Source organism: Mobula hypostoma, chromosome 12 (genome assembly GCF_963921235.1).
Source record: "Mobula hypostoma chromosome 12, sMobHyp1.1, whole genome shotgun sequence".
NCBI classification, from domain to species: domain Eukaryota; kingdom Metazoa; phylum Chordata; class Chondrichthyes; order Myliobatiformes; family Myliobatidae; genus Mobula; species Mobula hypostoma.
The window spans coordinates 58565123-58592917 of NC_086108.1; the positions used below are offsets into that span (position 1 = coordinate 58565123).

Sequence of the window (27795 nt, forward strand, 5' to 3'; positions counted from 1 at the left end):
AAATCCATGCTGACTTGGACCTATCCTGTTACTGCTATCCAGATGTGTTGTAATTTCATCTTTTATAATTGACTCCAGCATCTTTCCCACCGTTGACATCAGGCTAACCGGTCTATAATTCCCTGTTTTCTCTCTTCCTCCCTTCTTGAAGAGAGGGACAACATTAGCCACCCGCCAATCCACAGGAACTGATCCTGAATCTATAGAACATTGGGAAATAATTACCAATGCATCCACGATTTCTAAAGCCACCTCCTTAAGTATCCTGGGATGCAGACCATCAGGTCCTGGGGACTTATCAGCCTTCAGACCCAACAGTCTATCCAACACAATTTGCTGCCTAATATAAATTTCCTTCAGTTCATCCATTACCCTAGGTACAGTATATGGTTATGATATGTAACTCCATGGTTATGATATATTGCATAACCATGGAGATTCCTTGCACATAATATTGTCCACCGGGTTAGATGCTCTACTACTTTGGTATCTGTCTGCAAGCTGACTTTCTATTCTTTTTAGTATTCTCTTCACCAGAAATTACTTTGTACTACTTCTCTCCGACAACCTGGGGAAAGGATGAATGGTGAATCTAGCTGCAGCTGATCACTGATTAAGCCATTTGCCTTAGAACATTAAGTTCAAACGAATTGCTATTTGACTATAATTGTCCACAACGAGATAAAGCTACACATGGAAATTAAGAAAATCAGTTTAATAGTGAGCAATTGCTTCATTGCACTTTTGTGTAGCTTTGCATAGGCTTTGAATGTTGCAGCTGAATAGCTGCATTCAAGAGCTATTTTTTGTTGGGTGGTACAACATACGATTTACTGGAGCTTAAAAATGAAATATAAAATATAAATTAAGATAGTGCATACAAGCCCCATTGTCTTGTCAAGGGGAATAGTTTCCTGCTTATTTAACTTGAGCAAGCACATTCTTAACAATTGCCCCATCAAACTATTTATTTTTCTTTAAGATAGACCACCCATCTATTGATACAAAGCCTATAGGATTAGTTTCTCTGCAGGATAAATTGGAAAAGATTCTTTCAAATTTATGCCTATTTATCCCAAATCTACAGACAGTCATATTTTCTGCAGCCCTTATTATAGAGTTTAAAAATAAACATCAGTCCGTCAGATGTCCGAGTAAATATGAATTCTCAGTGAGCTAATCCAAGAACCAACTATATTCCAGAAACACCATGGAGGCACAAATGTGATGATTCTAATCCAATAAGTTAACCAATTTTGCTATCTTCCTTCCATTTTACAAAGCATAATCACCTTCCCTATTCTTCACCTTCATTTTATACTCATGATATATTAGTTACTACTTGAATATGTAGGCCTCATTCCCCTAGGGTGAATGGTTGCTTCTTGCTGTACCTGGGATTCTAATACCACAGTTTACATGAGCCGACCCATCTCCATTATTTCTTTCATTAAAGTCCAGCCTTCACATTTGTACAATTCTGCCAGGAAAGCAAGTGTTCACAATGTTCTCTAAGTTATTACAACAGCATCTTTAAGTTCAATGAACGGGGTTAAGCTTGACAATGCAGTTCAAATTGACTGTAGCCCTCTGATTTCTTCTGTGCATCACTCATTTAATTCTCATTCACAAAACACTGGGGGAAATCAACAGGCCAGGCAGCATCTAAGGAGAAGAGTAAATAGTCTGCTGTGGTCTCCAGGACAATGAAATTTTCCACAAACTTCACTAGGTCAGTACCGATTTCAAGTTCACTTAATGTTCCAAATGAGATAACACTTGTATCTTAGTTGTCTAAGCACAGACAAATATTTGCATCATCTCCTTTGCTGTTCATTATTAACGGTCAATTGAAATCACAATAAACAATCAGACCTCACGGCAACTACCAATCCATAGCAGGATAATTCTTGCTTCAAGAACAATCTGTGTTTGCTGATCAATTTATGCCCTAGATTGTGCTCAATTTGTACCGTTTACCTACTTATCATTCTCCCAGCAACTCTTCCATCAGTTTCTGCTAACACTCTTGTCATGTGAATGAGGTCAATACAGATATACAAATGAGCCTTTGGGAAATAGATGATGAATGTTTGCTAGTTGCTCCAGACAGCAGGAATCTTCTGCCTTGTGCAAATTCTGTTGATGACCACATTTCATTTCCGACTTGCAAGCTGATTGGGTTATGAATGGTTCATAGGAACGGAACCCAGCCATAACCGGGGGAGGACCTGGATTTTACAACTTCCTCAAAGCAGCATGATTATTTAAAATTTTACAGTCCTAAGCAATGCTTACAAACAAAATTTCTAAATGTATTTAAAAGTTATAATAGCACAACCAAAACATTTTACAAAACATATAACATATAGGATCCTGCTATATTACCTACCCTTTCTGTAGCTGTAATAGTATCCCTGACCAGTAATGCCACACCTCCTCCCCTTTTTCTGCCCTCTCTATCCCTTTTAAAGCACTGAAATCCAGGAATATTGAGAATCCATTCCTGCCCTGGTGCCAGCCAAGTCTCTGTTATGGCCACTACATCATAGTTCCATGTATGTATCCAAGCTCTCAGTTCATCACCTTTGTTCCTGATGTTTTTGCATTGAGGTACACACATTTCAGCCCTTCTACCTTACTGTCTTTACACCGTTTATTCTGCTTCTCTTTCCTCAAAGCCTCTCTATATGTTAGACAAAAACAACAGGAATTCTGCAGATGCTGGAAATTCAAGCAACACACATAAAAGTTGCTGGTGAACGCAGCAGGCCAGGCAGCATCTCTAGGAAGAGGTGCAGTCGACGTTTCAGGCTGAGACCCTTCGTCAGGACTAACTGAAGGAAGAGTGAGTAAGGGATTTGAAAGTTGGAGGGGGAGGGGGAAATCCAAAATGATAGGAGAAGACAGGAGGGGGAGGGATGGAGCCAAGAGCTGGACAGGTGATAGGCAAAAGGGATATGAGAGGATCATGGGACAGGAGGTCCAGGAAGAAAGACAAGGCGGGGGGACCCAAAGGATGGGCAACGGGTATATTCAGAGGGACAGAGGGAGAAAAAGGAGAGTGAGAGAAAGAATGTGTGTATAAAAGCTATGCCTGCCTTCTTGTTATGGGCACCCGTATGGGTCCCAGCTATGCCTGCCTTTTTGTTGATGGGCACCCGTATGGGTCCCAGCTATGCCTGCCTTTTTGTTATGGGCACCCGTATGGGTCCCAGCTATGCCTGCCTTTTCATTATGGGCACCCATATGAGTCCCAGCTATGCCTGCCTTTTTGTTGATGGGCACCCGTATGGGTCCCAGCTATGCCTGCCTTTTTGTTGATGGGCACCCGTATGGGTCCCAGCTATGCCTGCCTTTTTGTTATGGGCACCCGTATGGGTCCCAGCTATGTCTGCCTTTTCATTATGGGCACCCATATGAGTCCCAGCTATGCCTGCCTTTTTGTTGATGGGCACCCGTATGGGTCCCAGCTATGCCTGCCTTTTTGTTGGCATTGGCACCTGTATGGGTCCCAGCTATGCCTGCCTTTTTGTTGGCATGGGCACCCATATGGGTCCCAGCTATGCCTGCCTTTTTGTTGGTCCTCCCACTTCCTCCAAACTAAAGGTGTAGCTATGGGCACCCGTATGGGTCCCAGCTATGCCTGCCTTTTTGTTGGCTTTGTGGAACAATCTATGTTCCGTGCCTATTCTGGTATCTGTCCCCCACTTTTCCTTTGCTACATCGACGACTGCATTGGCGCTGCTTCCTGCACGCGCGCAGAACTCGTTGACTTTATTAACTTTGCCTCCAACTTTCACCCTGCCCTCGTTTACCTGGTCCATTTCCGACACTTCCTTCCCCTTTCTAGATCTTTCTGTCTCTGTCTCTGGAGACAGCTTATCCACTGATGTCTACTATAAGCCTACTGACTCTCACAGCTATCTGGACTATTCCTCTTCTCACCCTGTCTCTTGCAAAAACACCATCCCCTTCTCACAATTCCTCCGTCTCCGCCGCATCTGCTCTCAGGATGAGGCTTTTCATTCTAGGATGAGGGAAATGTCTTCCTTTTTTAAAGAAAGGGGCTTCCCTTCCTCCACTATCAACTCTGCTCTTAAATGCATCTCCCCCATTTCACGTACATCTGCTCTCACTCCATCCTCCCGCCACCCCACTAGGAATAGGGTTCCCCTGGTCCTCACCTACCACCCCACCAGCCTCCGGGTCCAACATATTATTGTCCGTAACTTCCGCCACCTCCAACGGGATCCCACCACTAAGCACATCTTTCCCTCCCCCCCCGCATTCCGCAGTTCCGCAGGGATCTCTCCCTATGCAACTCCCTTGTCCATTCGTTCCCCCCATCCCTCCCCACTGATCTCCCTCCTGGCACTTATCCGTGTAAGCGGAACAAGTGCTACACATGCCCTTACACTTCCTCCCTTATCACCATTCAGGGCCCCAAACAGTCCTTCCAGGTGAGGCAACACTTTACCTGTGAGTCGACTGGGGAGATATACTGCGACCGGTGCTCCCGATGTGGACTTTTATATATTGGCGAGACCCGACGCAGACTGGGAGACCGCTTTGCTGAACATCTACGCTCTGTCCGCCAGAGAAAGCAGGATCTCCCAGTGGCCACACATTTTAATTCCACATCCCATTCCCATTCTGACATGTCTATCCACGGCCTCCTCTACTGTAAAGATGAAGCCACACTCAGGTTGGAGGAACAACACCTTATATTCCGTCTGGGTAGCCTCCAACCTGATGGCATGAACATCGACTTCTCTAACTTCCGCTATTGCCCCACCTCCCCCTCGTACCCCATCTGTTACTTATTTTTATACACACATTATTTCTCTCACTCTCCTTTTTCTCCCTCTGTCCCTCTGAATATACCCGTTGCCCATCCTCTGGGTCCCCCCGCCCCTTGTCTTTCTTCTCGGACCTCCTGTCCCATGATCCTCTCGTATCCCCTTTGCCTATCACCTGTCCAGCTCTTGGCTCCATCCCTCCCCCTCCTGTCTTCTCCTATCATTTTGGATCTCCCCCTCCAACTTTCAAATCTCTTACTCACTCTTCCTTCAGTTAGTCCTGATGAAGGGTCTCGGCCTGAAACGTCGACTGCACCTCTCCTAGAGATGCTGCCTGGCCTGCTGCGTTCACCAGCAACTTTTATGTGTGTTGCTCTATATGTTAGATCTGGCTTTACTCCATGCACTTCTTTCATTGCTCTATCGCTCCGGATCCCATCCCCTCGCAAATTAGTTTAAACCCTCCCGAACCATGCTAATAAACCTACCTGCAAGGATATTGCTCCCCCTCGAGTTCAGGTGCAACCCATCCAATCTGTACAGGTCCCACCTTCCCCAGAAGAGATCCCAATTATCTGAAAATCCAAAACCCTGCTCCCTGCACCAACTCCTCAGCCACGCATTCAACTGCCATCTCCTCCAATTCTTACCATCACTGTCACGTAGCACTGGCAGCAGTCCTGAGAACGCCACCCTTGAGGTCCTGTTCTTCAGCCTTCTGCCTAGTTCCCGAAACTCACACTTCAGGACCTCATCCCTCTTCCTGCCTATGTCATTGGTCCCAACATGTATCATGACTTCTGGTTGCTTTCCCTCTCGTACCAGGATGTTGTGCACCCGGTCAGAGACATCCCGGACCCTGGTACCCAGGAGGCAACAAACCATGCGGGTGTCCTTCTCATGTCCACAAAATCTCCTGTCTGCTCCCTTGACTATCGAGTCTTCAATTACAATAGCTCTCCTCTTCTCCATCCCACCCTTCTGCACCACAGGGTCAGAGTCAGTGCCGGAGGCCCTGCCACCGTGGCTCACACCTGGTCGGTCGTCCCCGCCAACAGTATCCAGGACGGTAAACTTATTATTCAGGGGAATGGCTACAGGGGTGCTCTGCACTACCTGTCTGCTCACCTTTGCTTTCCCCCCTCATTGACCTAAGTTGAATTGTTTGAGGAGTCGAAAGCTCTTAGGCAGTTTTGGATGCTAGAATTTAGATGTTTGCCAGACTTCCAGTGCCTACAACAGATTTAAATTCCCAGTGTGTGGATGTTTAATACAGTTTACTTTTAAACTGATGACATGGAGTTAAATTAAACTAATAATTAGAGGTTGACCAGAGCAACGCAAGAAAGAAGCAGACACTCTGCAATAAAACTGACTTGGGTATCAATTATAACTTAAAAATGACTGGAAAAAATATCTGGATGACAGGATAAATATTTCCAGATGAATGAGCAAGATATGGTCAGTGTGATATCTTGAAATACTCAAGTGGAATATCACTGCGAGTACCACTAGTGGAATGATTTGTGGTTTATTAAAGAAGTGTTTATATGTAAAATTATAATAATTGTGATAAGCATTGACTTTTTTCATTACTTCTACACCTGAAGTCCAAATTCGAGTTTTTTCCAGATACGATAAAGTCTAGCTGTTTCACCAGTCATTTTTCTTTTCCCTTTGCTTAAAAATAAAACATTTGTCCTTTTATTTTATGCGTCAAAAATGTGGTTAAAATATTGTCACTTTACCAATGTAGCCAGCCTTCTTTTTGCAATACTTGGTCTGATCCTTGTAACCATTAAATTAGGAGATCAGAAGTGAAGCATCCACATGCTATCACCTTAATCCATAATTGTTCAGCTTAAGATTGACTAGAAATCAATTAGAGCAAAAGCTATTTAAGAACTTTCCTTATTCAAAGATTCAAAGCACATTTATTATCAAAGAATGTATAAATTATACAACCTTGAGATGTGTCTGTTTACAGGCGGCCACAAAAGCAAGAAACTCAAATAACCCAATTTAAAGAAGACCAGAAAACACTGAGTAGAGAAAGACTACATGAAGTATTATCTGGATCTTGTCATGAAAAGGGGTTTATTAATGCCATTGTTGTAAATCAGCCATTAGGAAACAAGACCACATGATTTTTTTAATCAAGTTTGATAGCTATAGTTCAATCTGAATATAGGGTCTTAAATGTAAATGAGGGTTGAGTTGGCTGTGGTTGACTGGGACATTCTATAAAAAAAAGTATGACAATGGACAGACAGTGGCTAGTATTTAAAGAACTAATACATGATTTGCCAAATCATATTTCTTAAGCCACAAAACCCACCAGGAAAATTGATTCACCTGTAACAGCAAGGAAAATATTAAAGATAGTATTGAAAAAATCAAAGGAAGAAGCATATAAAGCTGCCAGGTATAAAGGAAATATTGAATGATTTTTAGAATTTAGCAAGAGGACCAAAAAACCAGATAAAGGAACACAGTATGAGAGTAAAATAAAAAACATTAAAAAAATTTATATTTATGCAAAAGGGAAGAAGATAGCAAAGGTAAATGAGGGTCCATTACAAATACAGTAGCAGTAAAATTTGTTACAGGGAATAAGAAATGGACAGCAAAATTGTATTTATCTTTATGGAATGTAAAAAGATAGTCTCAGATATTAGCGAATTGAGGAAAAATAGGTGGTAAAGTTTCTTTTAGAAAATACCAAAGAACTGAGACAAAACTAGCATTAGGTGCTGAGATTTTGTGGCCACGTGTAAGTATTAAGAAGAGGTACTTATAGAGATGTATTACAAATATTGAAGTCTGGCAGGATAGCAAAATAATGTTCCCTTTATTTTTCAGGACAACATCTTCAGCAATGAGACCCAAGTTATGTCCATTCAGCTCCCATGTTCCAGTGAGATTGTTTACAGAGTTCACACCAGATTTGTGAAACAGGGATTCCTTTTTGAGCTTTGAGAGTCGACAAAAGATTTAAAAAAAGTTACTTGTACAGTGTTTTATAAGGTTGTTTTTATATTCATATTTATTGTGATTTTTGTGTTTATTGTGTTTTTCTATGCGGCATCTGACATAAAGTGACAATTATTCTGTCCTCCTTCACACTCATGTTCTGAATAACAATAACCAATCTTCAATCTGGATAAATATCGAGTATGGTGTGCAGCTTGGAAGAGATCTTGCAGATGATTCCAAAGTACTTACTGCTCTTACCTATTGCTCTTCTGAGCTGGGTCTGTGTCAACAGAGAAATATTCAAAAGATTAGAAATAGTTTTTTCTCAGCTGAGGTAAGGCAGCACTTTGACAAAATGTGATTGAAAATCTGGAACTCTCTTTACCAAGCTTTGAGTGCTGTACTTGGCTTAGAAATGAAATTGATATACTTTATTGATTCAATACATTCAAGATTTCAAAACCAAGATGGAGGGGTGAAGTGAAAATTCAAAAAAGACAATATTTAATTGAATGGTGGAGCTTTCATTCATCATTATTTAGAAGACCAGAAACCCCAAAAGTGATTGCCATGTTTTACATAAATATGATCTTATGTCAATAGATTTTGCTCAGAGACACCATATGAACATTGAACATTTGATGTATTAGACATATACAAGTCATGTCCAGGAAACAAAAGTGCTTTGCTTAACAGACATTCAAAATTCAATCTTGTACATGAGCTGGAAAATACCACAAACTTCACTAAGTATGGTAATCACAACGTGACAATATTGTGAAAATGTATGGCATCAAAAACACACAAGACTGATAAGAAATAATAATTACTAAAAGTGGAGAGAGAGAAAAAACTAGTTCTATTACTTATAGGAAGAAATGTATGAATGTAGATCAGATATCTTAATTTAACAATACTATGGGAACTCGCTCAGATGTAGGGATGTCCATAAGTCAAGCCTTTGTAACCCAGTGAATGACTGCAGAGATCATAATATTCTGTATGGGCTATGACATTTGCAGTGTTTATTGTCTGGAAGTATTGAGCTGAATCAAGCTGCGGTCTCAGCCTGCCCTAATATACCTGGGCAGAAAGTGGACATCTAATCTGTTCAGGGAGACAGCCAGAGAGGCATAGCAAGGCTGCAAGTGGATACCCTACTGAATCATCTTCTCTGGAATTCCCTGACAACCTTTGAGAAGAGGCAGAATTGGCAGCAGATCTTTATCATTTGCTGAAGTTGGGACAAAAAAAAGTACTTCTACAAGCTTCTAAATATAAAGCAAATGAAAGTAGAAAATAATTTTCATTGACTACAGCTCTGCCTTTAGTACCATCGTTCCAAATAAACTGATTCCTAAGCACTGGAACCTGGGCCTTAGCACTCAGATCTGCAGCTGGATCTTCAACTTCCTCATAGACAGGACCCAGGCTGTAAAAATAAGGAACAAGCTCTCCTCTACAATCACTCTGAGCACCTGTGCCCCACAAGGCTGTGTACTCAGCCCCCTGCTGTACTCACTGTACACCTGTGATTGTGTAGCCAAGTTTCCATCAAACTCAATATGTAAGTTTACTGATGACACAACAATTGAAGGCCGTATGTCGGGTAATGATGAGTTTGAGTACAGAGAGGAAATTAAGAACCTGGTGGCATGGTCAAAGACAATAACCTATCTCTCAATGTCAGCAAGACGAAGGAATTAGTTGTTGGCTTCAGAAGGAGTAGTGGACCACACGACCCAATTTACATCAGTGGTGCGCAAGTGGAACAGGTCAAAAGCTTTAAATTCCTCAGGGGTCAATATCACAAATGACCTGACTTGGTCCAACCAAGCAGAGTCCACTGCCAAGAAGGCCCACCAGCACCTTTACTTCCTGAGAAAGCTAAAGGAATTTGGCCTGTCCCCTAAAACCCTCACTAATTTTTATAGATGCACCGTAGAAAGCATTCTTCTAGGGTGTATCACAACCTGGTATGGAAATTGTCCTGTCCAAGACCGGAAGAAGCTGCAGAAGATCATGAACACAGTGTAGCACATCACACAAACCAATCTTCCGTCCTTAGACTCATTTTACACTGTACGCTGTCAGAGCAGTGCTGCCAGGATAATCAAGGACACGACCCACCCAGCCAACACACTTTTCGTCCCTCTTCCCTCCGGGAGAAGGCTCAGGAGCTTGAAGACTTGTACGGCCAGATTTGGGAACAGCTTCTTTCCAACTGTGATAAGACTGCTGAGCGGATCCTGACCCGGATCTGGGCCGTACCCTCCAAATATCCGGACCTGCCTCTTGTTTTTTTTTTGCACTACCTTACTTTCCCTTTTCTATTTATGATTTATAATTTGAATTTTTAATATTTACTATCGATTTGTAATCCAGGGAGCGGGAAGCGCAGAATCAAATATCGCTGTGATGATTGTACGCTCTACTATCAATTGTTTGGGGACAATAAAGTAAAGTATAAAGTAATTAGGATATTTGTTCACAAATAAATAGTTAAATACTTTAAGATAATTAATATACTTCTTTTGCTCCTGATCTTAAGTCTGCTAATCTACATTGAAATGGAATGGAAATAGGTTGGACTAGTGAATTGTTTGTAGAAACAGATTGTCATTGTAAAATGGAAAGAAAAACACAGCCAGACTGGACTCTGCTGTTGGACTCTACCTGGAAACCAGCAACAGACGTATTTGTCTCTCAACATACATCAAGACCATCAACAGCATTGCACAATCCTGGAGCTTATTTTCTTAAGCTGCAGCAAAATGCTTTCAGCCTTCTCTGGAGTTGTCAGCCAGCGTCAGCATGAGTTAGCCTATTATCTGAATGAAATAAAAATTAATTTCACAATTGTCAGAAGCCAAGAGAGCATTGAAAGCCATAAAACTGAGGGTCCATCAAGTTGCACCTTTGCAAGATCATGGTGGTTTCACAAACAATTCTACAAATTTAGTTCCATTCACTAAAGTCAATTCAGAGCCTGTACATTAATATTTAATCACATATTATCCATTAATAATCCCTATTCAATGTTTAAATTTGTGCTGTTTTGGTTCTAGGTTGTAACTGCACCGGTCCAATGAAATAATGGCCACGCAACATACAGATGTCCTTGAAGATTTATTTTTATTTCTCTCTCTCCTTCTTCAGTAGACACCGTGAAAACTACAAGAGAATAAAAGTCATAAAAGGTTTGAAACATACATTTCTCAGTCTTTTAAAGTCTGTCAAGCTAGTGTCCACCAATAACAGGCCCAAACACGTTAGCACAGCAGAAGTGTGCTGAAATCAAATAAATCACTAAAAATGTATCACACTGTTCATATAAAGACACCTCAACAACATTATATAAAACAAATTAAGATAAAAAATTACCATGTGCGCCTCTTGGACCACATGCAGAATGAGGTTATTTTAGGGCCATGTGTCTTTCTCTGCTTCCATGTTGGTTCTGACCCATAATACCACAGTCATGCTTTTATCAAACTCTGATCATGTGACCCGTTACACTCTACATTAAATAAACCTTACACACAATATTTTATAAATAGGTGATAAAATAATCATGAATTTATGACAAAAACATAAACATCTCAATGAAACATGTCCCTAAGACAGTTACACTCCCACCAAATTACTATGATTTATGATAACCTTTATACAAATATTTGAATAAATCTAGTAACTTTTGGAACCAAATAATTGGTACTTGTAACAAAGTCTAAGGTCAAGACGGATACTTTAAACTCTCCACACAGGTGTGTTTAGAAATTAGTTCCCTTGGAACACACTTTAGTTATTCTCTACAAGGACAACTAATTTATGAATAGGACGTTCAAGAATGGATGGATTAATGAGACATTGACACTCTTTTCTTAGCCGTTTATTTCCTAATTGTATTGTGGCTCTTCGCACCAGTCCATCTTCATCTTCACAAACATCAAGCACTCTTCCAAGTCTCCATTCACTACGAGGAATACCTTCCTCATTTACAATGACAATATCTCCAATCTTCAGATTTCGTCTTGAAGAGTGCCAGCGCTGTCTGTGGGTGATGTTTGCTAGATATTCCTTCTTCCATCTACTCCAGAATTGCTTTGTCAGATATTGCACTCTGCATCACCTTTTCCTGGCATACAGATCTTCTGCCATAAATTTTCCTGGTGGAGGCAGCGGGACAGAAGTTTTCATGGTAAGTAAGTGGCTCTAGGCCTTTGGGATCACTGATACTGTCAGTGGTGAGTGGGCGGTTGTTTATAATTGACATGGCCTCATAGGAAAAGGTTCTCAAAGAAGCATCATCTAATCTTCCAGTGCTCTGTGAGAGGACTCTGCTTAGGACGCTCCTAACTGTGCTAATCTGCCGTTCCCAAACACCTCCCATGTGACTGGCATCAGGTACGTTCATGGTGAAGTCACATTGTTTTTCGGCCAGGGAAGCCGTCAATCTTTCTTTGTCCACTTCCTTTAAGGCCTTTGTCAGTTCATATTTCGCTCCAACAAAGTTTGTCCCTTGATCCAATCTGATTTGTCTTACAGCACCACGGATAGCCTTAAAACTCCGTAAAGCATTTATGAAGGCATCAGTTGTTAAATCTTCCAACATTTCTATGTGAATTGCCCTCGAGGACAGACAGGTGAATATAAGACCGTATCTCTTGTACTCTTTATGACCTTGCTTAGTGTGAAATGGTCCAGAACAGTCCATCCCACAGCGTGAGAATGGTGGCGAGGAATCAACACGGTTAGCAGGAAGATCCACCATCTTTAGCTTTTCTGTTGGCCTGCAAGCTAACACATTGTTTGATGTCATTTGCCACAACTTTGCTGCCACCAACAACCCAGTAACTATTTCCTCTCAGTTCATTAAGGGTTTGTCCTGTGCCTTGGTGCTGAGTTTTTCAACGGCAGTCGTGGCTATCCCTCGAGGTTGAGGATGATGGTCTTCATTCTGAAGAAGTGGCCCACAGAGCGTGTTGCACTCCAAGAAGCACACGATACTTCACAAATCAACCAACTGATTCCAATGGCATGGAAACCACGACGAATGGAGCTGATGGATTTGTTGCAGCCTTCATCCGCCTTCACAGCCGTTGAGTTCGAAGTAACTTCATCCCCCTGTTCCACCGTTGAGGTCTTGGTTGGATTGTTCTTTGTCAGGGTCCTCACCCTCGACCTTACCACCATGGGTGACCCTACCAGGAGCATTGCTCCAGATGGCATTGCTGCCGGGATCACAGGATCACAGGATCACACAAGCTTCTGCACCATGACAAGGTGACAATCCACCGAGAAGCCATGGCAGTAATCTAGGATCAGACGTGTGACCACACCATCTCCTGGAAGGATTATTGGATGCTTCAAGTCGAGAGGTAAGGAAGCCTTCTTTAATCACCTTCCCACCCTGAGGAGACCATTTTGCAATACTGGGTCAAGTTGGAACAATGGATGACTGTGTGGCAGTTTGTGATGACTCAGTATTTGTATTTCCTCTTTGAAGGCATCCCTTTGTGCCAATTTTACAAGCACAAGACTGGCCTTCCTTCTGTCTTCGACATTTATGGGTTTTGCTGTTTTGGCTAGTTGCTGGAACCGGGCAACCACATTCAATGCTGTATGCCATTTTGAAAACCGTTTAAGTCTCTCCAAAAAATTGTCCTCTTTTACCACCTTTGTTTCCTGGGCTTTTCCTTCTTTGATCAAATGACATTCCTTTCCTCTGAAGCAATCTAATTCATTGACAAGTGAATTATTCTGCATATGAAGTGTCTTTAATGCTTCAGTTAATTGATCAATCTTGTCGACATATTTTAGTAATTCCGCCTCCAGGTACTCTCTCTCATTCTTGACTTTGTCTGACATTTCCCAGACATTTTCAACTTCTTCCTGGAGGACAGATTTGTCATCCTCTAAAATTTTGACTTTTTCATTCAAGTTTATAGTCTCTTGCTGGCAAGCTTTTGTTTCCTGCTCAAGCTGTGTAATTATTTCACCTTTTTCACAAGTCTCCACTCTGAGACAAAACTCTAACTGTTGAAGCTTCTCAGGCAGTGAGTGTCTTACTTGCCCCAGGTTGTAAACCTCTCCTTTCTTGACTGTACAAGTGTTCTCCAGGGATCGCAATTCCGAAGACTGTGACTCACTGACCTGGGACTTGTGGTCAACTTGTGATATGCTCTTTCCCCAGGGTTTCCATCTCTAACGTCTGAATTAAGGGCTCTAATGACAGTGGTTGGTTTCAATGGTGGAAGTTCCTTGACAGATACACGAAGGCACAGACCTGTCACTTCTGTTGACTTTGCAACCCGTGGTGAGCTGCCAACAATGCTCCAACTCAGGTCAGTCTTGATGGCATATGGCTCATCGTCACCTCCTGTGATGACAAGCCGTGGTGCCAAGGCTGTCGCGCAGTCTTAGCCTAACAGGAGTCTGACCTCGCAATCCATCAGCTCTGGTATTTCCTGTGCTATTCTATTCAGATGTTTCCAGCTTTTGGCTGTTTCAGGGGTAGGAATGTGGGAACGTTCGAATGGGATGAATTCGCTGGTATAGGCAGGTGGCAAGTTGATGAAACTTTGCGAGGAGAACCCTCTAACTCTAAGCCCACTAACTCTTCCACTCTGAACAATGGAATCTTTTCCCATCATAGTGGTAAGCTTTAACCTGACTGGCTCTAATCCTGACCCCATCTCCTCGCATACCTCTTGGTCTACAAAAGTGTTGCTACTCTGTGTATCCAGTAGGGCATACACTAAGGTCTCTGTTTTAGGGGTGGTGATTGAAGAAATCCTTACAGGCAATATCATGGATGTGCTCCCACTATCACCTCTGTTCATGCAGCAAGAAAGGGAAGATGTGTTTTCTTCTGCTTGCATAACATGAGAAGATGTGTCTGCTGCAGCAGAAGGACGGTCTTCATGAAGTGGTGTTGGATGATGCTTCTTACATATGCCACAAATAGCTTTGCTCTTACAGTCCTTTGAATAATGTCCTCTCCTAAGACAGCCAAAGCACAGGTTATTGTCCAATATGAACCTTCTCTTGTCCTCCACAATCTTCTTGGCGAGCTTCTGTGGCTTCCTCCACAGCACATGCATGTGACTGGGTTTGAAGATGAAAACAAAGTGTTTACCTTCTTGCATCTGTTTGAATCCTTTGAGCTGTTCTCCACGGCACTGTACGGTTCCATCACTGTATTTGATTTATCCAACGTTTTCACATTTCTAATATGTTACGTAACCGGCAACAATGAATATCAATCGAAACAGGTTATATAAAAACAACCAAACATTTATTAAACACGGATAAACAATAAAAAAAACGAAAACCTTAACCGGAAGTTAACTGCTATGCAGCCGTTCAACAAATCGTCACTCGGCACTGGTTCTTAAAGCGTTAAATGCAAAAACAGTTCTTAAAGCAGTAAAGTCAGATATAGTTCATAAAATGGTAAATTTGAAAGTCCAACAGATTTATACGTTCAATTGGGAGAGACTTCTCTGGAGAAGGATTTCTTCATAGACGTGACTTTCCTGCTGGTTCTGTCCAAAGGATTCACGATGCAGTAAATAAACAGTTTAAAACAACTGACCTTAAATTCTAGAGAGAGCAAACCTTTGCATGAACTCATTGCTCTTTTGGCAAGAGTTGTCTTCGATGCAGGTCACTACTCCTTCAACAAAGACTCAATAAGGTCGATCTTTTGCTAAACTGCCGAATGATGCCAACTCCTCTCAATCCTTCAGTCCTGTACTTCGATAAAGTCATCACTCTCCCTTCTACTGCTGGAATGGGGTAAATCAGCACATCTAGCTAAAAATTTCCAGTCCAATAACATTGCATCTTGCAACAGAACGCAACACTCTGTTTTAAAAATGAAACTGCGTCATAAAAACAAATACGCAACAGAATCAGAGACACAGCACGTTCTACCTGGAAATCTATAAACTAAAAACTAACTGCGTCATCTGGGGTTTACCCTTATATACCCGTGGTGCACATGTCATCACGTGACCTCACATCGGCAGGAAAATTACATCAGGAGACCTCCAAAAGACCATTACATCATTCTCACAAAAAAAAATCACAGACATCCTTGAGACATGTAACACCTCCCTCCAAAAAAAATTTGGTCTTTTGAAGAACAAACTTTTAACAATTAACAATTTACAAAAAAAAACAAAGGTATAAAATTTACAACATGCACAATATATACAGTCTTATCTTTCAGCACTTTACAAACTAATGTACAGTAGGAGTGTTACAAATGTGAAAATACCACTCCAAAAAAAACAAATTTTCATTGTACATTTAACATCTAGACAAACAATCAACGATCATATTATCTTTACCCTTAATGAGTGATCAAAATATTGTACTCCTGTAACATTAAACTGCATTATTAAATTGGAGTTTAATTTCTTTAACCATTTTCCTTAACAGTCACAGTGGCATGACCAAATTCACTTTTGGCTAATTTAATAGTTAAGTTAGCTTTTGAAAGTCTCTCACATAATTTCTCCACCGCAGTAATATGTGCTCTCCATGTATTATTTCCTGTAACTAAACCATCAATATAGGCATCTGTATCTTTTAATCCCTGAATCACACTATTAATCATCCTCTGAAAAGTACCTGGTGCATTCTTCATCCCAAATGGAAGAAAATTATATTCATATAACCCAGATGAGGTCACAAATGCTGAAATCTCTCTACCTCTATCCGTCAATGGAACACACCAATAACCTTTTAACAAATCAATTTTTGTAAGGAATTTGGCCTGTCCATCTTTATCCACACAATCATCTACCCTAATGATTGGATATGCATCAGTTTTTGGCAAAGCATTCACCTTTCTGTAATCCGTACAAAACCTAATACTATGGTCTGGCTTAGGCACCATAACACACGGTGAAATCCAATTCGAATTAGAATGTCTAATAATATCATTCTCGAACATATACTTAATTTCTTGTTCAGCAAGTTCACATTTTTCCCTGTTCATTCGATACGGATGTTGTTTTATGGGTTTTGCATCTCCGACATCTACATCATGTGTAACTATGTGGTTCTTCCAGGGACGTCTGGAAATAAATCTCTATATTTAAAAAAATAACTGTTTCATCTGCTCTGGCTGTAAATGAGCTAATTTTTCATCAATATGTTCTAGAATTTTTGAATTTGGTAACCTGGCTGAAATAATGTTGGGATTAAAATGAGTTTCAGATGAATCCTCCACTAAGTTTTTATCAAGATCAGACTCATTATTGATCACAACAGTCATAGTAGCAGCTTCTCTCTCATAATATGGTTTTATCATACTTAGATGACACAGCTGTGTTGTCTTTCTCCGATCTGGGGTTTTTACCAGGTAATCTACATCATTTACCTTAGATTTAAGCTCATAAGGACCATGAAATTTGGCTTGTAATAAGTTCGTTTGCACTGGGAAAAGAACCAACACCTTATCTCCAGGCTTAAATGACCTCATCCTAGCTTCCTTATCATACCAAGTCTTCATCTTCTCTTGAGCTAATTTTAAATTTTCCTTGGCCAAACTACAAGCTTTATAGAATCTTTAAATTTTAAAACATTATCTAGCAAATTAGTGTGTACTTCTTTATTAATCCACTGTTCCTTCAACAAGGCCAAAGGTCCTCGAACTCTATGCCCATACACAAGTTCAAAAGGACTGAAACCTAATGATTCCTATACTGCCTCCCTTACTGCAAAAAAGTAGTAAATGTATACCTTCATCCCAGTCCTTTTCATTTTCCACACAATATGTCCTAATCAGAGTTTTTAGTGTAGAATGAAATCTCTCCAAGGCTCCTTGTGATTCTGGATGATAGGCTGAGGAAATCATCTGTTTTGCTCCCAGTTTATAAACTATCTGCTGAAATAACCCCGACATAAAATTACTACCTTGATCCAATTGTATTTCTGTAGGCAACCCAAAGTAAGTAAAGAATTTTATAAGAGCCTTTGTAACAGTTTTGGCTGTTATATTCCTAAGAGGTACTGCCTCTGGAAACCTAGACACTGTGCACATAATAGTTAATAAATATCGATGTCCAGTTTTAGTTTTTGGCAAAGGACCTACACAGTCTACAATGATTTTTGAGAATGGCTCACCGAATACTGGAATTGGTTGCAGTGGGGCCACTGGAGTAACCTGATTAGGTTTACCCACAATTTGACACTTATGACATGTTCTACAAAATGTCATCATATCTTGTCTTAAACTAGGCCAATAAAAATGTTTAGAAACTTTGTTCATAGTTTTCTTTACACCTAAATGACACCCAAAGGAATACTATGAGCCATAGTTAAAATCTCATTTCGGTAAATTTTAGGAACTACTACCTGATGATTAACTTCCCATTCCTCACTAGCAGGAATTGTAGGTGATCTCCACTTTCTCAGTAATACTCCCTTTTCAAAATAATATCCTACTGGTACTTTTCCAATTTCACTATCTGGAAGAGCTTGTTCTTTTAATTTAACTATCTCAGGATCTCTACCCTGCTCTGCTATCATCTCCTTCCGAGATAAAGACAAATCTTCCTAGACAGACTTACCACCAAAATCCTGATCAAATGTAGGTAAGAAAGTTTCTGATACATCCTCAAAATTCAAATCTTGATTTGAACTGTCATGGGTAACAACCTCATCCTTTACATCAGTCTTTTTAGCCATAGCTCTTGTTACAACATAGGAAGAATCTGTGTTAGAATCCCTCTGTGGTTCCTCAGAATTTGAATTTATTGTCAAATGCACTTCAGGAAAAACTTGTCCACCTGCTAAATCATTCCCTAACAAAAGAGAAACATCATTCACAGGTAAACTGGATTGTAATCCTACTTTAACAACCCCTGTAACTAATCCTGACCTTAAATTTACTCTGTGTAAGTGTACTGGCATAAGGGCACTCCCAACTCCTCCTATATAATTTACCTCACCAATGTCAGACTCATCACTAAACCTTAACACAGTATCTAATATTAGTGATTGTGAAGCTCCAGTATCTCTAAGTATCCTTATCGGTACTGCATTGGATCCTTTGTTCAAGGATACAAATCCTTCTGTTATAAAAGTTTCATATCCCTTCTTAACTTGGTCAGACTCAGACACATCTTCATTACTATTTTCTGAACCCTGTGGCTTTACAGGTTTTTCAATATGCTGCACACAAGCATCTGGGACTACTCTTTCTCTTTCCCTTTCAATCGAAAGTAATTAGCTACTACATGTCCAGGTTTCTTACAATAATTACAAATAAATTTTGTATTGTTGAGTCTGTGGTGGCCAGTGCTATCATGTTTGCTGTTGTGTGCTGGGGCAGCAGGCTGAGGGTAGCAGACACTAACAGAATCAACAAACTTATTCGTAAGGCCAGTGATGTTGTGGGGATGGAACTGGACTCTCTGACGGTGGTGTCTGAAAAGAAGATGCTGTCTAAGTTGCATGCCATCTTGGTCAATGTCTCCCATCCACTACATAATGTACTGGTTGGGCACAGGAGTACATTCAGCCAGAGACTCAGTCCTCCAAGATGCAGCACAGAGTGTCATAGGAAGTCATTCCTGCCTGTGGCCATCAAACTTTACAACTCCTCCCTTGGAGGGTCAGACACCCTGAGCCAATAGGCTGGTCCTGGACTTATTTCATAATTTACATATTACTATTTAACTATTTATGGTTCTATTACTATTTATTATTTATGGTACAACTGTAACGAAAACCAATTTCCCCGGGATCAATAAAGTATGACTATGACTATGACTACTATAATACCAAAATGTCTTTCCTTCACATGTCTCCCTTCATCCTTATTTTTCTCACTAACTTCAGGTTTAATTTCTGATTTACCTTGACTCTCTGTGCTATTTTTCCTTTTAAGAGTTTTACCTGGAGAAAATTTATTCTTGTGAATTAAAACATACTCATCAGCTAGTTTAGCAATCTCCTGCAATGTAGCAATGTTCATTTAGGTATGTTCTCACTTCAACAAGAATGCTTCTTTTAAATTCCTCCTGCAAAATCAACTCTTTTAATTTATTATACTCCCCATTCACATTTTTAGAGGAAACCCATCTCTCAAAACACACAGATTTCTCATAGGCAAATTCCACATAAGTTTTTTCCACCGATTTCTTCAAATTTCTGTATCTTTCTCTATACGCTTCTGGAACCATCTCATATGCCTTTAAAATATGCTGCTTAACAATATCATAATCCAGTGCTTGCTCAGCATTTAAAGCTGTATAAACTTGTTGTGCCTTGCCTTTAATTACACTTTCTAACATCACTGGCCATTGCTCTTTCGGCCACTTTAAACTCAGAACAAAGGTTTCGAAATGCTGGAAATATTTGTCCACTTCAGCTTCATTAAATGGAGGAGCCAAAATAACCTCACGACTTGCAATAAACTGTTTCGTAGAACCAGAAGACTGATTCCCGGACTTTAATTTCTGCATCTCTAGCTCAAATTTCCTCTGATTTTCAGCTTCTCTTTCTGCAAATTCTCTTTTTTTATGAGCCTCTCTTTCTTCAAATTCCCTTTTTTTTATTAGCCTCCCAAGCCTCGAATTCCTGTTTACTTACAGCTTCTAACCGACTCTTTTCCAAATCAGCTTCTAATTGCTTTAACTTTATTTGTTCAAGATGTAACTGCATTTCCAGCTTACTCATTGGAAACTTATCTAACACCTCCTCATCAAACAATTTCAAAGTAATATAATGCTCAGCAATTTTTCTTTGTATAAAAGCCTTGGTGGAATTCTTCATAATTCCTTTAATATCCAACTTCCTAGCAATCTCCAATACCTCAGGTTTTCTCGCATTCACTAAAGACCCCGAGTTAGGCGTGTCCAAAAACCCATCAATATCCACTGCTGCTGCATACTATTCACACCAATCAAACCAAAAAAAAAATCGGATATTTCCCTTTTCCAAATCAAAATGGCAATTACCAGCACTTAAACTCAAAATCGGAACATCTCCCATGAGCCCCCACAGATTATGTTACGTAACTGGCAACAATGAATATCAATCGAAACAGGTTGTATAAAAACAACCAAACATTTATTAAACATGGATAAACGATTAAAAAAATGAAAACCTTAACCGGAAGTTAACCACTATGCAGCCGTTCAACAAATCGTCACTCGGCACTGGTTCTTAAAGCGTTAAATGCGAAAACAGTTCTTAAAGTGGTAAAGTCAGATATAGTTCATACAATGGTAAATTTGAAAGTCCAACAGATTTATACATTCAATTGGGAGAGACTTCTCTGGAGAAGGATTTCTTCATAGACACGACTTTCCTGCTGGTTCTGTCCAAAGGATTCACGATGCAGTAAATAAACAGTTTAAAACAACTGACCTTAAGTTCTAGAGAGAGCAAACCTTTGCATGAACTCATTGCTCTTTTGGCAAGAGTTATCTTTGATGCAGGTTGCTACTCCTTCAACGAAGACTCAATAAGGTCGATCCTTTGTTAAACTGCTGAACGATGCCGACTCCTCTCAATCCTTCAGTCCTGTACTTCGATAAAGTCTTCACTCTCCCTTCTACTGCTGGAATAGGGTAAATCAGCACATCTAGTTAAAAATTTCCAGTCCAATAATATTGTATCTTGCAACAGAATGCAACACTCCATTTTAAAAATGAAACTGCATCATCAAAACAAATACGCAACAGAAACGGAGACACAGCGCGTTCTACCTGGAAATTTACAAACTAAAAACTAACTGCATCATCTGGGGTCTACCCTTATATAACCATGGTGCACATATCATCACGTGACCTCACATCGGCGGGAAAATTACATCAGGTGACCTCCAAAAGACCATTACATCATTCTCACAAAAAAAAATCACAGATCTCCTTGGGGCATGTAAGAAGTGAACGCGTTAGTCTTTGTGCCCTTCATGTCTCTTGATGGCTTTTCTTCAGTAGGCTTCAAGGCATGAAAGGATGTTACAGGATTGCATGCGATTTCTGCTTCTAATGCCACAAAATCAGCAAGCTCCTTGAAATCAGGGAATTCCTCCATTTGTCACAACTGCTTTGTGACATGACGATTCCAGTGAGAGGTCACCCGATCAGCGAGTTTTTGGAATACCTTTTGATTCTCTTCATAGTCATTTAACACCTGAAGCCCTTTGATATATGGCATGGCATTGCTGCAGGCTGTCAGAAAATCACCGAATTGACTCAGTTCAACTGACTCCCTTGATCCAATCTTTGTCCAGTTATTCAGTTTTTCTCTAAATGCGCGCTGGATTACGAAGGGGTGGCCATACTGAGCATTCAAAGACTCCCATGCCTGGTCGTCAGCTTCATCATCCTTTCTGTAGAAGCTTCCTTCTAATACAGATCCTGCCTCACCACTGATGTATTTTTGTAGGTAGAACAATCTGTCAGCTGGATTTGTGCTTCGCCGTTCTATCAATGCCTTAAAACTTGTGCTCCACTCTAAGAACCTAAGTGGGTCCCCTGACAAGACTGAGGACGCAGGTGTAGGGAGATTGGGGAGAACCATTGGGTCATGTAGGGTTTGAACTAACGATGCTTCATTGTTAGTACTGTTTGTTTGTTCATTGTTATTGTTCTTACATTTTTGTCCCCCTTTAATTTCTTTATAAGGTATTGGAAGACAATTAGACAGCTCACTGCTTGCTGTTCTACTTTCCTCCAAGGCCTCACCTGAGTCAGCTTCAGAGTAAGCGTTAAGCTTTGTGGCTATTACTTGAAGATCTCTCTGACCTTCCAGTCTTTTAAGTTCTTGCCCTTGTACAGCAATAGCCTCCTCCATCTCCATTTAAACCCGCTTTGCAGCAAACTGTGCAGCACACTCCACTCTTTTTGCTGTAATGGTTTGCTGTTCTGATAATCAGCTTGAGTGGTGGCTACGAGCAGTGGATTTGGAGATTGTAGTCCCAAATATCGACTGGGCATACTCTGTATCCAGCACCATACGAAGCCTTGCATTTTCTGCCTTAGCATCAAACTCCTCTTGCCCCACTTCACTCATACATACTTTCATTAGCCCCATCAAATCTGACGTTACTGCTGTGCAGGAATCCATCTTTCTTCTAATCTCAGTGGAAGGTGCCGACTGGGATCGTATGTTTTCATACACATCTTTCACTTGTGTCTCCAGCCCTTCAACAGCATCCATCATGTCACATAAGTCTTGGTCGGAGCTCTCATCCTTAAGTTTGGTATGTGTAGCTCTAAAGTGTATTCTGTCCAGCTTTCATATAGCTTGATGAGTTTACTCTCCCTCCGAGAAGCCTCTTGTTGCTTACGTTCCAGCATTTTTGGGGTTAACTTTCTTTCCCGTGAAGATTTCCGAGGTTCGATTCTCCTTGAAGTGGCATTGAACATGTTTTAGAAAACGAAACACTGTATCTATCACCAAGTTATTACTGAGTATGCATATAACCCTTTGCAATATAAGTACAAATATTTGGTAACCGTTTGCTCAATAAACCTTCTAATACTCCTTTGATTATGCGTTTGAACTCTCAGATCAAAAACACCATTAGAACATTCATAACGATGCCACTAATAAAGCAAGAACAACAATTAGGCTATAATGATAAATCAACTACTATTCTCATCAATAAACCAGTATTTTAACAAGCATTTTTCAAATTTTACGTATGTTCATAAGGTGGTAAAGATAGCACAGTCAAACCTGACGCTGTCTGCAGAGCCGCACTTTTCTGCCTGAAGACAGCAAGGGAATGAAACAGACACTGCACTCTGAAGCCTGTAGAGAGGATATTTGCAAGGCTGTAGCCTGTGCTGGTAAACGTTTCTCTCTCTTGGTGAAATCACAGTATTCTCAACCCGATAGTGTCAGGAGCCAACACTCCTGTTTTCTCCCAAGAATGGACAAACCTTTTCTCCAACGACTTCTCCGGCCACCCGCTGCTCCAGTGATCGTGCTTCCTCCTCTCTTCTTCCCAGACACATGGCGCTTCTTACTTTGAACTCTCGGCCACGTTGGCTGCGCGTTTTCACCGCAACTGCACCGGTCCAATGAAATACTGGCCACGCAACATACAGATGTCCTTGAAGATTTATTTTTATTTCTCTCTCTCTTCAGTAGACACCATGAAAACTACAAGAAAATAAAAGTCATCAGAGGTTTGAAACATACATCTCTCAGTCTTTTGAAGTCTGTCAAGCTAGTGTCCGCCAATAAACAGGCCCAAACATGTTAGCACATCAGAAGTGTGCTGCAAATAAATCACTAAAAATGTATCACACTGTTCATATAAAGGCACCTCAACAAGATTACATAAAACAAATTTGAAAAAAAACAATTACCATGTGCACCTCTTGGACCACATGCAGAATGAGGTTATTTTAGGGCCACGTGTCTTTCTCTGCTTCCATGTTGGTTCTGACCCATAATACCACAGTCCTGCTTTTATCAAACTCTGATCATGTGACCTGTTAACTCTGGTCATGTGACCCATTAAACACTACATTAAATAAACCTTACATAAAATATTTTAAGGTGATAAAATAATCATGAATTTATGACAAAAACATATAGACAAACATCTCAATGAAACCTGGTAGATTTGATTGTAAATAGCACATTTATCAATGTCATCAACTGATTAGAGCAAGCACCTAGCCATCGGTGGGTGAATAAATGTTCTAATGAGGCTTTACAAAAAGCAGAATAGGGCAGAGTTCATCAAGAGAGCAATTTACTGAGCATGTTGTTGTTGCTGACTGATATCCAAAGTGTTTGATAAGCATTAATTAAAATTGTATAATAGGTGGCTTTTAAAAACTGCTACTTTTATCCAATATAATTGGAAACATCTTGAATTTCTGGAAATATTATGCATTTTATATATCAATGTGGTAGCCAATTAAATTTAGACCTGATGTAAACTAGATTGGCTACATCCCTCTTCAGAATTGTACTTCACTAACAGCAGCATGAAGTTATAGAGACATCAGTTAGCACTGTGTCTGTCATTAGCAGTAATCGATTTCAAATGCTAAACCCAATGATGCCTTTAGGCATATTCTATTGTTTACTGCTGGCAGGCTGAGATATTTTTGTTAGCCATTCACTAGCTACATGATCTATTTCAGTAAAACAGAACACTTTTCCCCGTCTTTAATTAACCTGTCCGCATCACTATCTGGTGCACATTCACACTTATCTATGACAAAGGATTTGTTTGGATTGCCAGCATCAAACTATGATAAATTCAAATTTAGCTTGATGATAGCCACTGGTTTTCATCAATTTTACACTCCTCCATCTTGACAGATTATATGAAATAACTTGTTCATACTTGATGGGAAATGTTGAAGCTAGCATATTTCTCCTGCATAGAGCATTTATCAGTGGACAGTCACTATCGGGTGATTTCTGTAGCACATGTGGATGTGGAGTAAATGGAACAGTTTTAGAGGGAGAATTGTTGCACTTACCCATGCTGTAACTAACCTGAGAGCTCCTGACACAGACAAGAGTTCTGTAACTGACTGTTATATGCCTTGTCTGTGTATATTTTAAACCATTTATCTGATTAATGATAATAAAAGTGTTTTACAAAACTGAAAAACAAAAATATTCAATAAAGTACTTGGATCATATTACTTCATTTTATATTCCCCTCAACCTTCTTCTTCTTTTTCCCTAAGCTCTCCATATAAATTTTGTTATTTAATTTGCTACTAATGCAGTGATGAGAATCAATATTAAATCCATTATGCCAAATATGAGCTAAATATGAGCCCAGTATCAAAACAATCAGAAATCTTATCTGGATATGTTTCCTGTCTTTTTAAAATCTTGGTTACTTAACAGGGAGATTAAGATAAATAACGGAGATTTTACCACAGATATTCCAGGTATTGTGTGTGTTTTGTAATGTATAAGGAACAAATATTCATTTACCTCATGGGTATCATTTCAGATATCAAAGGCACAAGGGTGAAAAAGTGATGGTGATATTTTTACCTAACCCTATATATCACAAGATTTCCAAATTCTTATAATCCTCTCAGCACAGAAACTCTTGTAGCATTTAATCTTACATGAATGTGTTACGTACCCCGTAACTGGGTTGCCAAACCAGCAGAAATGGATCACTCAGTTGGAGTCTGGATTACTAGAACTAAGAAAGTTTTATTAAAGAAACAAGCAACACAGTACTCTAATCAAAAGGATAATGAATGCAACAGTTCAGCAATGATAGACATACATGTACCAGAATTAAGATAACAGGATCAATCAAACTCTATCGTTGTCTAGGGGTAAATGACCAGTTTCAAAGTGACGCAAAGTTCAGTTCAGTTTGCAGTAATCGCTGCCGTGGCGATGGACAGTGGGGGGAAGGAGAGAGAGAGCAAAACGAATGAATATTCAAAACGGCTTCCACACAGACCTTCGCAGTCAGCTTTCGGGCGAGTCCTTTGTGATGTCATCTGAGGTCACCGACCGTGGCCCCTCCGTTTCCAGATACGATCATTTCTCTGCGGTGAACCTGGCACCCAGGCAAGGGTGGACACACACCAGGTTCCCGCCGATTGTGCCTTTCCACCCTGAGCGTCTATGGCTTGATCCCGCGATCAGCCGTCCAAGAACTTCCCACTGGCTTGTGGGAGACACACTGCTTCCAGGGTCTCGTTACCTCGTGGTGTCGTGTGTGTGCTGCCTTAGCGAACCTGTCCCTTTTTATCCCCCTGCTGGGTTATCGCCTGTCCATCACTTCAAACAGTTCAGGGTTCAAAGGGGGAGCCGCTCTTGACAGCTCTCCTTCTGTTACTCTCTCTCCCGTCCCTTCATTAACATCTCCAAATGCTGCTCCATTGTTTTCCTTATCTCTCTCTCTCCTGAAGACAGGTGGCAGACCAACTGCTGATCCCACTGGTGCCAGCACAGGACAGCTACATCTTAATCTATGTGTACTCTTGTCACAAATGATAAAAAGCAAACCATCTATGTGGAATGTAAATACAGAACAAGGTCATTCATCTGAAAGTAGTTTTATGAGTTAATATAAACATGATATTTTATAACAAACGTAAGGAAAAGATGCATGGAAATTCATAATGTCATGAACAATGAGTAATTTTTCAATGCTTTAAAGGTTATTAACTGAAACCAATTTTAAAAATACTGTATATATTTTGCTTTGTTTTTATCAGATTTTATACATAGTATCTAAAGAGAGATTAAAGGTCCTGTCTGCTTAATCTCTTTCATAAGGCAGATCCACCGTATGAGGAATTGATGGATGAACCAAGATTGTGCTGTTCCCATCACACATTAAACTATTGATCAGGAGACCAGACCTGTACACACTATTCCTGATATAATTTCAACTGGGGTCTGTATAATTGGAGCCATATATCTTCAATCTGGTGGTAAAGAATGACATACTATCTTATTTTTGTAATTGCTCGGTGTTCATACAAGCTAAATGATTCATGTACAAGGACAGCAGGTCTCTCTCTCAGAGTCAGCATCTTTTAATTAAAAATTTAATTTAATCTTGCCTTTATTTCATATTGTAGTTGATCTCTCATTTTTCACCTGCTGTGTTCTTACCTATTCACATAGCTTGCTGATGTCCCTTTTTAAAGCTTTCTTCATTCTGCTTTAGTCCACAATGTCAATTATTTTATTATGAGCATATCTGGAGCCTAAGAACAGATCCCTGTGGTATCTCACTTCCAATCCAAAAACCACATATTTCTATTCCTTTTTTATGCATTACGCAACCTTCAAAGTGCACCAGAATATCAGCACATAATTCTAATTTTGCTTAATGACTGCTTGCGTAGCACCATTCTGAAAGTCGAAATCTGCCACAATTGGCTTATCTCTACTCTTTCTAGAGTCACACCAGCACTTGGTCCAAGTATTCCCTGATATTCTTGCACATCAGTTGGTGGAGCTCAGCACTAAACTCAACAAATATGTCATAGAGCAAGGTCCCTTGAACTCAAAG

General features: G+C 40.2%; 2 long non-coding RNA genes across 2 annotated transcripts; one reads left to right on the plus strand and one right to left on the minus strand.

Moving 5' to 3' along the window:
- Positions 1–7702: 7702 nt before the first annotated feature.
- Positions 7703–27134, plus strand: LOC134355177 (uncharacterized). Its single transcript, XR_010019970.1, has 3 exons — positions 7703–7829; positions 10847–10978; positions 27051–27134. It is a non-coding gene; the product is annotated as an uncharacterized LOC134355177 (long non-coding RNA).
- LOC134355178 (uncharacterized) lies at positions 7828–23864 on the minus strand. The gene is made up of 3 exons (XR_010019971.1): positions 23702–23864; positions 10455–10609; positions 7828–8058 (listed from the first exon to the last, which is right to left on the minus strand). It is a non-coding gene; the product is annotated as an uncharacterized LOC134355178 (long non-coding RNA).
- Positions 27135–27795: the final 661 nt, after the last annotated feature.